The sequence below is a fragment of the Thunnus thynnus genome, chromosome 19, assembly GCF_963924715.1.
Source record: "Thunnus thynnus chromosome 19, fThuThy2.1, whole genome shotgun sequence".
Lineage (NCBI taxonomy): Eukaryota > Metazoa > Chordata > Actinopteri > Scombriformes > Scombridae > Thunnus > Thunnus thynnus.
In genome coordinates, this window is record NC_089535.1 from 20,233,759 (window position 1) to 20,246,054 (window position 12,296).

Here is a 12,296-nt window from a genome sequence, read left to right on the forward strand (position 1 = left end):
CAGCCTGCTCTTGGGAGCTCTGAATCTTCTACCAGAAGGTAAAAACTGGAACTCTGTGTGGAGAATGTGAGTTGGATCAGACACTATTTTCTGTGCGTGTCTGATAGTAGACTGCTCATAAATTGTTTGGAGGGACAAGTGTTTTTTGACCCCCATAATTTTTATAGCAGTCTGTACCAGACAAGCAATCTGTGATTTCAGCTGTACCGTCAAATTACCATAACAGGCTGTAATACCATATCTTATAATACTCTCTAATACTGCATGGTAAAATAGTGACATGAACTTCTGCTCAACTCCATAGACCCTTAGTCAATGTTAAAAATGTATCGGCAGTAGAAGTCTAAAGCAGAGACTTTCAACATGGACTCTAAAGCTGAGTGTGTTATCAATATGAGTGATGGATACACTGTGGACAACCCTTGGCCTAAGGTCGCCCACTGCCTTTGGGTCAAACACCATCTCCTTAGTCTTCTTCACAGGACAGCACAAGATGGTCAGTATCACACCATTGCACAAATCTCTCTATTTTATAGTAAGCTGATGAACTGCTATCTCTGTGCAGGATGGCTGTATCATCTGAGAATTTAATGATATGCAGTAATATTTTACGATTATGATTTTTGCTGCTGTGAAAACATGTACAATCCTGCCTCAAAAGAAAATAAACCGCTGTGTGCTCTCTAGGCATTACAAGTTTTAGCGTTTCCAACAACAACAATAATCTCACACAAATGCAACTATTGCTTTGCTGTAGTGCAACTTTATGTCTGAACACAGTCTTAACTCGGACTCAAACATTCACTCTGGTGGTGGCTGCTGGTATGCATGGACAGATGTATCTCAGGATGTACTGACAGAGGCTAAGGCCCTGTCGTCTCGTACAGTATTATTTCTTTTTGTTCCCAAAGTGTTGTCCAAGTTTTCCTTTCGGAATTCCCTCCTGAGGTTTCCTCAAGGATTTCCAAGAAGGAATCCTAGACACGGACTCTGCTAATACAGCAAACTCCTCCAGTTTTAGTACTTGTCCTGTTAAAAGAGCTAGTTGATAAAATGTTCCTCTCAAAATATCTTTGACCAAAATTCTTTATGTATTTATATCGAGAATTTATATATATATACTGTATGATTGTATGTATGCATGTATGTATGTATGTGTAGATTCAAGAATTTCTAATATACTGCACTGCTTCTTTAAACTTTTGTACTTGTACACATTGAATGAAACTCTGAAAACTCTGGTTACTGGCTTGAATTGGGTTTTGGTGCCAAGAATCTTACTGTGGACTTCTTATCTTGCTGTCACACAGTTCCTATGAAATCAGTTCATAATTGCTTCTTAAATTCATTAGATGAATCTCCAGTTTATATAAAAAAAGATTACAGCTGTACAGTTGAACTGACAGGAACTGCTCTGTTCACTGTATTTCCCTCCTCCTCAGGAAAATATGTTAACATTTTTGGTGACACACACATGACTTCCCACACTTTCTGACTCACTGAGTGTCTGGCCCCACTTGGCTTGCCGTTAAACTCTTATACAGAGGGCATCACTTTTCCTGCTACTGTTGGCACCATCCGAGAACACTAAAACAGAAGTCTGTGTTCGATATTTAAAATGGCCGAGCCACAGTGGAGACTTTGTCACATTGTTAAGGTCACGCAAACATGATTATGATGCATGAAAGGAGTGATGTAACTCTCTTGGATTTAAACTTCTGCTTGCTGTTAAGCTTGTAAACAGAAGTGGGGTACGGATCAGACGGGTCACATTCTGCACATGCCAACACACCCAGCAGAAACATCTCACAGTGAAGATCATCTTCCAGTCAGCAGGCCGCCATACCCGAACACTGAGAGAACAGAGACTGAAATGGTACTAAGTCATCCACCCAGGAAAAAAAAAAATCAAACATTTGCTGCTTCCAGCTTCTCAAATGTGAGAATTTGCTGATTCTCTTTGTTGTGCTATCATTATAAATTGAACATCTTTTTCATTTTTTTACATTTTCTAGATTAAAAAATGTCGAATGAAAAAACTGCTATATTGATCTGAACAATGAAATGAATGAAAATAATCATTAGCTGCCATGACAACGCGCAGCAAACACTCGCAGCCTTATGAAAACGTGATTTTTGCATCTTGCTGTTAATAGTTACTACATGAGTGTGATATCCTTCTCAGACAATGATAATTTGTTAGTGAACGGAGGCGTGTGAACGTTAACCTGATAACTCTTTAGCTTTAAAGGTGGTGTCGGTGAATGCAAACTTGGCACATCACTGAAACGTCTTGCATACCATTGTCATGCGATAGGAGCAGGTGGTGACTATACTCATCGTGTCCATATTGAGGAGAAACACAAGCGTTCATACCTCTGCACATACGCTGAAAACACAGAAAAACTTTTTGTAGTAATCCTGATGTCTGCTTCACACCACGGATATCAGCAAACCAAAGTTTCTTTGTTATTAGGAGAGTAATGAGACCGACGTTGTGTTGCGTTCATAGCTGTAGCTGCTAGGTTGCACATCATATGTGTTAAACTAGCTGTATGTCACAGTGTCTCTTTCCTCTACACTATTTCTCTGTCCTGTCACTCTTTATTGTTTACTATCTAATTAAGCTCAAATATCACAAAAATAATTTTAAAACCAGCAGTGCCCACTAGAGCTGCATTCCAGCCTCTCCTGTCTCAAGTATCTATGAACCCCCTTTACTTACACACACACACACACACACACACTCATAGGCTTGCACACACAGACACACACAAAAACACGCCAGACTGTCCAGTAGGCCCAAGACAGCTGCTGCTAATTTTAGATGGCATGTAATGCCTGGCGTGCCGAAGACCCCCTACTAACCAACAAACCACACCTCTCTCCCACACCCCCACCCCCCCCTTTAAAATGACTTTGCCCCAAGCACACTCCCCACCCCCATAAACTGCTGAAGTCCATAAACCAAGCCTCCTGTAGCCACCTTTCCACTCCTGCCTTTCTAGGATCCAACAACACCCACTCTGCCAAATATTCAAAAGCTAAGACACTAATTCAGGAAGTCTATTCGGGTCAGACCTTAACATATATACCGAAACTAATGCGGGTGGGTTCAGTGATGTATCATAAGCCAACCAGCTGCGTCTTTGTGCTGTCTGCATATACACAATTTCAATTTAATGGAGCAGATGGGGGCAATCTGACAGGGATATTTGTCTTCTCAGTCAACGGAACCAAATCAGCCAAATCCCATGTTCACTAAATAAAACCTTAAGAGATGGCAAACATCTGTTACAGTACATAGACTGGAAAGATTTGATTTAGCTGCACCTAAGGTCAGCAAGTTGTGCTGAACCTCATTTCAGATAGAGTATAATACTGTATCAGCACCGGTACAGGGATTAATACATGGGTCTGATTTGGCAAACAATCTCATACAGAGGTTATTTTAGGCTTTTCCTGTTGTTCACACCCAGTTTATATAATCGCCATTACAAACTATGATGAAATTGCTAATCTGTAACAAGCTATTGGAAAACTAAGATCTTTCCTTCAAAATGCTCAGAATTTTTAGGATTGTGATATATTAACATAATGTGTACTTTTGCAGTAACAGTTAAGCAACAGGTATGTTTGACTTGGAGCACAAGGCAGGGCCATTAAACCTGCGTGCAGTGGAAAAAAACTGAGAAAGTGTACTGAAAATGTGATCACAGCCTCAAGTTACTATTGGTAGGTTAGGGGAAAACACTGCTTTGAAAACACACTTGCATTTTGACTACCTCGATCAATATTGTCCGAATTGTTTTCAGGGTTTCAATGCTGCCAATATGTCAGTCCCTGAGTAGGTAAACTTCACAAACTGAAACTGCACATGCCTGCCTTCATACAGCCCAGCCCCCCACTCTATTTACCAGTCTCAACGCAGCCCATTACCCCGGCCCTCGGCCACAGTCACAAATCTCAGTGCATGCCGAGGTCTAGCCGTAGCATCCCCCTCACCTTCACCCTACCACGCTCACTTCCCTCTATTAGACCTCACTAAGTGAATCCAGAGCGCTGTCCACCCACCATAGAGACCGTGACACACGGATTACTTCACAGAGCTCATCCAGACGATCGACTGAGGTCACTTCCAGGAACTAAAATAATTAATAACTGGACTTTAATCTTGCGGAACTGCTAATCATTCTCACAGGCATTCAGAATCTTAAAGACATACGAAATGATTTAGATCTTGAGTGTGAAATATCTACAACTCTTATCATCCACAGTCCCTGTCCCTGTTCCCAGCCAGCCAGCAGCTGTCATTTCCTCATTCGCTCTCTTTCCCATAAACACACACACACCACCATCATCTTCCCACTTCCTAATTCCCCCCCTAAACTTGGCCCCAGACGATTTGTGGCCTCGTGTGTGTTGGAGGGCAGCTAAGAGTCCAAAGGGCTGAGGTCATCTGTGTAAACATATCACAGACACTACAGAGAGGTCAGTGAATTAGCGCATACAAAGAGAGAGACACACACACACACACACACACATACATACACACACTTTTGTATATGTACTTTGCTGTGCTGCTTGTGGTTGGCAGGCCACATGGGCAACAGCTAATTAGAAAGATGAAGCACTCCCCATTCAGTGGCTGATCTCAAAACCACATACATCAGCTTCGGTGAACACACACACACACATGCGCACACACACACACACACACATATGCAACACAATCAGTTTTTTGGGAAACCCTGAGCTTGCCGTATTCCCTCCAACTACTATAATTACATGTTAATAACACACCAATTACAGGCCTGGATTTAACAACATGACATCACAACTTTTCCCCTAATCCGACCAATTAGTAACCATGGAAACCAGCACTGCTGGCAGCTGACAGGCCGTAATCACTATCAGACTGTGGGAATCTTTGTCTGTTTGCATGTGTGCAGACCAACAGACTAATCAACTCTTAGATTAAACGCAGCAAATGGCTCATCCTCTGTTGTAGCGAATGATTAATGCTCTGAGTAATCTTGTTATCTAGAAAACAAGCATTAGACAGACAGACACACACACACACACACACACGCATACTTGCACTATGTAGTCATTCTAGTGGTGGGCGATCAATTCAAACAATTAATCTTTGTTTGTCTTAAATGTGTAAAGCATGTAAATTGAATTATAACAACCTGCACTTTTTTTTTTTTTAGTTAAATAGCGTAGATGATAGCTGTCTGCATCAGCTGTCGAGACAGGATGCTGTTGAACGTGCAGATCACAACAATATACAATAGATGTTTCAATCATGTTTTAGTCTTTCTGCCCTAAATCATTCACAATCAAAAACTGAACTAAGATCAGATATTGTAGATGCTTGTAAGGAAGACTTAAATGTGATCATCACAGCTCTCCTTCCAACTGCTGATGATCTAACAGACAGGTATGTTGTCCTTTCAACAAGGCTAACTGCTGAACCACAACCATTAGTTCACTGCTTTATCCATGAGACACACTCTTTGGTAAATGAACATTATAATGACAGCTGTGTGCTTCCTGACAGTGATTTTGAATTTAAATAGATGAAACATGGCAAGGAACTCCATCTTGAATCCCACTTGACACGTTAATCAAAACCGATGTCAGATTCAGCGGTTGTGTATTAAGAAGGCTCAGATACGGAGAAGTCTGGTCTGACGCTTGGCTGGGATTTTTGAAGAACATCCAATTTGGCTCAAGATCTGCTAAAGAATTGATGAAGAAAGACACTGATGGTGATGACAGTGAAATCTGCGAGCATCAATTATTGATGAAATCATTAGCATGTCAGCTGCAGACCAGACACATTACAGTAGCGCCGTATACCTCTCTACAGGGGTTCAGTAATGCTTATTCAGAAAGACAAGTCAGACAGAAAATGGGCAGATCATTAAAAAAAAATAAAAGAAAGAAAGATTTAAATGCACACCAGATACATATTTTCAACTTGTGTTTTGCAAAGGCTGTCACTGATGACACATATTAGCCTGCAAACTTCCATATGAACCCTTGGTTTTACTATTTCTCCTTATATACCACAATATTTTCCATCCTAGTATCGCCTGCCTCCATCCTTATCGAAGACGACATCACCTAGTTTTAGCACCTATGACCAATCAAACTTTTAACTACTTTAGTCAAGTTTAAACTCTTCTGTTCCAGTGATTTTGGTTCTCTGAACCTGCCCCCTGATTAAGAAATCCTTCACTTTCCCTGAGGCGCTCCAGGAAACTTAGTCCAGCTTCTGTATTTACACTGGACCTGCGTTGTTTGGCTCTTTCTAAGACTTACGGAGTGCTTAGCTGCCTAAGGGGGTTGTTAGTACTATAAGTGTAACAGTAACCTTTCTCTATTTAACTACTTTGTTGGGGCTTGAAAGCTATTAGTGCTGTTATTGTCTTTGATAGAGTGTACACCCACTCGGTTGAGACAAGACAGATGATCATTTGGAGGAGACAAAAGGACCCGAATGATTTACTTGTATTCAGCGCCTGACCGTACTTAATGTCAAAGCTCTTGGCGCTTCCAGTAGGATATCAAATAGTCCTTCAGGATAGATTTAGACTACCAGATAGAGCATTCTTTGTAGTGTTAAGGTTAAGTTTACAACAGCTGCATGCCACCAGAATATTCTGCATAATTTGCGGAACGGAGACTACGTTTTTCTTGGCCCGGCGTACTAAACCAAAACTAATTTACATGATAACATGATCAATGGTTTTTTATTCGGTAGTGTTTTGCTTAATACACATGCAATAATGATGCAAGAAGCAGCAATGCTTGTTCCTCTCTCTTCAAATCATGAGAACTTTCCACTTTCTTTCTTTACTTACTGGTTTAAGTACATACAGCCTGGTATGGCTGCCATGTTTCAACGTGGCCAAAATAGTTTCTCCATCTGCTTCTACTGCGGCTGTTCCCCCCACTTGTGTGTTTGAATGTGTGTGTGTGTGTGTGTCCCTGTGCCTCTGTGCGTCTTGAGTGTGTGTGGTATGCTGTGGTTCTTGCTGGCGCCAAATTTAGTTCCAGGCAGTGAACTCCGGTTTAACTGTTGCTTTAAAGTCCCATCAGGACCTGAGCCAAACACTTCAACAGATGACTCCTTAATCGTGAAACATAACAGTGAGTAACGGAACACAAATTAGACTACTGTTACCTCACAGCTGAGATACACCTAAAACTCCCCCCAAAAAAAAAAAAAAAAAAACATCTTTCCACTAACTTTCCACTGAGTTGGTTTCGCCAAAAAAAAAAAGGACACAGAACAAGATGAAAGCTGACACGAACAGCGAGACAAATGCAGCAGCGGTGTGAGACAGAAGGGCAATGAGGGAATAAAGCACATAACAATCAGTGCAACAAAAATCAGTTTTATATGACGAAAATGGGTGTATGAGGCTATGATGTCATGCTGCAGGGCACCCAACACATTCACTTTTTAATGCAATGACAAAAAGCAATCCGACTCTTGGATGCAATCTTTTTTTTATCAAAAAAACTGACATGCACTGCACAATTTATGTTTCTTTTAGCTTTTTTTAAGCCTCAGTTAGCATTTAGCCTTCCAGCAAAGAAGCTAAGCTGGATGACGACAACGCTAATATACACATTGCAGTGTCAACAGTGTCAGTAATGACGACTCCATGTTCAAGTTCCAGCCAAGGGCTAATCGTACATTTAGCCTGGTGTGTTTATGTCATACAAATTCATCCGTCAAACTTCAATACTCATACTTTTTCCCGCCCTTTACAAGTGTTAGTGTTGGAGTGAATGGAACATGAATGAATAATGTGACGAGACAGAGGGAGCTTGATAGAGAATGAGACTAATGGAAGCGGGAGAGAGACAGGCGGAGCTGCAGGAACTCAAAGGTGTCAGACAGTTAAGTGAGAGCACGGTGCGGTGAATGACAGAGAGAGAGAGGTAGATTAAGTCAAGGTGAGACACGATCTCTGACGGCCATGAAAGTCACTCACAGACATACAGACAGCAAAGCAAACACACGGAAGGCCAAAGAAACATTAACGAAAGAGACGAGCAGAGCAAAAAGAGACAGTTTAAACACACTTTGACTTACCGCCAAGGCCTGCAGCCTCTCTTTGTGGAGCTGAGCCTCCTCACACGACATCCTGAGGGGGGAAGCAGGGGAGAGGGGGGGTGAAAGGAGAACGAGAGGTGAGACTTTGGGGAAGACAGAGAGCTGGAGTCCCTCAGCGAGACAAGAGAGGGGAGGGAAGTAGAGGAAAGAGGGAAGAGAAGGAGAAGAAGAGGAGGAGGAGGAGGAGTATCCAGACGAGGTCCTTCCTCAGCAGTAATCCAACCACAGGGAGAGGAGACAGTGGAACAAGGAGCTCGCGCTGCGAGGACGCAAAGATCTCTCATTCACTGGCCATGTGCCTCACACTCAGCCCCGCTGCTCGCATTCTCTCTCTCTCTCTCTCTCTCTCTCTCTCTCTCTGTATCACCCACTCTTTCTTTTGGCTCCCTGTCTCTCCTCCCATTTGTCCCCTCCCCTCCGTCCCTCTCTTTTTTAGGCATGAGCCATGTGTGATTAAACAGCTGGGAGGAGCAGCTGAGAGAGAGAGAAGAGGAAGGGGTGGAAGAGGAAAGCGACTGCATGAAGGTAGGGGAGGGAGAGGGGTGAGAAGAGAGGGAGAGAGAGAAAAGCGACGAGGGAGAGAAAGAGGAAGAACAAAATAAAATTGCACAAGTAAGGAAAAAGGGAAGCAAAGGAGTGATTCGTCATCTTTGCAAAGCTGAGGGTGCCCAAGATCAGACAAGAATGGAAAAACAGAACGTCATAGAAGATTAAATTGTTCATCTCTCAATTTTTATTGTTTTACTTTTTATCTTTACTCTATCTTTTCTTCCAGAGATAAATCATTCTCCTATCATGAATATTGATTGTTTAGTTTTCTTTTCCAGGCAGTAGAATGGTATTCATTGTCATCTATCTATAAGAGCACTGCAACCTTTGATTCATTTCTCTTCCATGATCTGTTTTTGTTCAAGAGTTTTCCGTTTCTTTCCTGCTTTTGATTTATTCAAGCGGTTACATATTGGTATTTTGGTCTATCTGAAACTTCTCTAAAAACATTAGTCATCAGTTTAGTTACCATAGTTTGGCATTTCCTTTGGCCCGCAATCTTGGAAGAACTTCTGAAATGCAGCATACTTCTGTCTCTCTGTCCTGATCACAAATGATATACTGTGAAGACTTCTCTGGAAGATTGGAGATGAAAAACAGAAACCTTGCTGTCATGTGTTGGTCATTAATTGTGGTTTGGTAGAATTGATGGTAAATGTTATTCCAAAGAACTGACCTGATCTTCAGATGATGATCAACTGAACTGCGCTGAATGCTATCACATAACAGAGTGGTCTATATCTAACACCAAACATCTCATTAGTGCTATCTGCTATTGCTGCTGCTAATTGACATGCCAATGGTTGTTAAGTAAAGTAACCAAAGGTAAACAGTGAAGAAGAACAAAACGAGAAAAACACAGTAAAGTTTAAACAACCTGCTGCGTTTCTTCATTCTTTCACCTCTGTTGTTTCAACATATTCATCATGAATATTCACATTTAAGCATCCTTCAGTGGTTACATTCCAGCAAAATGCTTCCACCAACTCAGATAGTGTCTGTTCAGAGAAATATCAGATAATAAAGAGGTCATTTTTAACAATAAACTCCTCCTGAAATGTGTCCACTGTATTTTTTTTAAATTGAAAACTAATAAATCAACAAGGGCAAACCCAGAGGTGTTGTACCCATTCAACTGGAGGGGCACATATTACTTAAAGCTTGAGAATTTCCCAGTTTAAAGTGACGTTAGCATCAGTGGTTTTAACTATAACTTACAACTAATTATAACATTGTGTTAGCTTGTTGTCCTTTGCTATTATTAGTAGCTAAATTATTGTTTTTGTCAAAACAAATCTGCAGCACTGAAATGCATCCTATAAAACAGGGATGGACTTAAGGAGATTTCCTACAGAGGGTCAAGAGCTAACTATGTTTTTAAAAATAAGTAGTTACATGTTTGTGAGCTTTAATGTTAATGTCCAAGAGAAGTACTGCTAGCTAACCAGCTAACATTAGGCCTGAGTTTAAAGTCTTTTCCACACTGACTGTGGGTTTCCTGGGCAAACCGACAGCCAGTGTGGTCTATAAGACTGTAGGCTTCTATAAGCTCATGATAGGGGTCGTGTGCAATTTATATCTCTCGCTTGTAGATGGGAGAGAAAGTGCAGAATGTGCTCGGGGCACATATTCAGGTATTATGATCTTTTAACATAATTTGATGAAACTATAGGCAGTGATGCCGCCCACACACAAACAATCCTACAGCTGACTCTTCAGGTTCTATTTCTGGTCATTCTAGTCATGCATTTATTTCAGAGCCTTTTAAATGGACATCAATAGAAGGACTCTGGTTTAGAAAATAGGAATGGATGGAAAAAAAAAAGGGAAAAAGAAAAAAAGGAAGATAATTATGTCAATTCATGAATTGATGTGTGCAGATGAGCGTCTATTGGACATCTTTGAAACTGCAAAAGCACAACACATGTTCTTGCACACACACACACACACACAAAAGCAGAGTTTGTTTAAATGGGTCACAGTTACCCGTGTCCCAATTTTCTTTTCCCCTTATTTTCCCTTTCTAGGTTCACCTGAATTTCATCCACTCTTCTCTCTCCTTTCTTGCACCATTTTTACTTTACTTTCTTATTTTCCTCCTGTCTTTCCCTAAATCTTTCCCTACATCCTTTCTCTTTCCCTCCATCTCTTCCTCTTTTCCTTTGCTGCATTCTTGCCCTGATTTGTGCATTCATCTATCCTTTCCCATACCCAACACGTTCTCCTCTTCTCCCTTCCTTTCTTGCTCTATTTTTCTCTTTCATTTCCTTTCCTTTATCCCCCCCCCACAGTGCATCTGTGCCCTCCATCCCTCCTTTCATTCTTCATCTTCATTCCCTTTCAACCCCTCACTCCTCCAACCTTTCCTCTCCCTCTCTCCGTCTACTCCCATCTCTCACCTGATCCCCTCCATTCCTCCTCCTTCCTGTCTCTGTCTCTCCTGTCCCTGTCCCTCCTTCCATCTATCCATTTCTTCCTCTCCCTTAATCCCCCCCCTGCCCTAATCTCTCTCTCCTTTTTCTCCATCCTTCCTTCCAGAAGCAGACATCCATATAAGGAGAAACAGCAGCAGCAACCCTGGTCAACTCCTTAGAGAATACTGAAGCATGTAACACACACTCACACACAAACACACACACAGACATAACAGCCACTGCGTTACTCCAAGAGAAAAGAAAGTGTACAATAAATAACTGCAGCTGGAGAGTTTCTGTCCTGTAAAGCCACCAGGCAGCTGCAAGACTTGAATAAATCAAAAATGACTCTAATGTAGCCCGAAGCTATAGTGTCCATATTTGCATATAATCTATTAAAAGTCAAGGTACGCTGGGATTTTGATGTTTAGAGGCGTTCAAGAGCTGTTAAAAGTCAAGTGAACCATATACGGCCACTTGAACATGTTATTATATAATTTCCGAGCCGATGCACAGAGACGAGAGGTATCTAACACGATGATGGATTCAGGAGTGATGACGTTTTTCATCTAATGCATTCTTTAAAGTTTGGAAGTCTTTTTGAGCATGACAATAGTGAGATATGTATTTTCCCTTTTTTTGGTTTTGTTTTACAAGAAAAGAGCCAAAATTACAAATTGATTTCATTTCTGTTTTTACATATTTAACGTTTTTAATGTTTTTTTTTTCATTTTAAGTAAGTATTTTGAAATATATACACTGTATATATGTTCCCAACATTTATAAAAACAAAACCTCTGTATTAAACATAAACTATGTAAACTACATAAATTCCACAAGTTATAATCAATTATTTTAAGAGTAGAACATACAGTATATTACTTATATTTTCATTTTATTTGTTTGTCTTTATCTGTTTCATTCAATACTTAGTTTTTGTATCAGTTTAAGTAAACAAGCCTTGGCTCTTTTGATGTCTTTTTGATCATTTCCATAAGTTTATGAGAAGAACATAATGTATATTGTTGTTTGGGTTAGGGTTAGGTTGGCCCTTCGGCTATTCACTATGTAAGTGCATTTTCCTCTAAATTTAATACTTTTGTTTTCAAAAGATGACTTCATAGAACTTACCTTTTGCAACATGATATCCTTATAAGGTAAATCAATATTACATTGTTTACAGCTGCATTAAT

The 12,296-nt window shown here is 40.7% G+C and overlaps 1 pseudogene; it reads right to left on the reverse strand.

Moving 5' to 3' along the window:
* Positions 1-12,296, reverse strand: part of LOC137171253 (PALM2-AKAP2 fusion protein-like) — an 80,094-nt pseudogene that overhangs the window by 60,762 nt on the left and 7,036 nt on the right.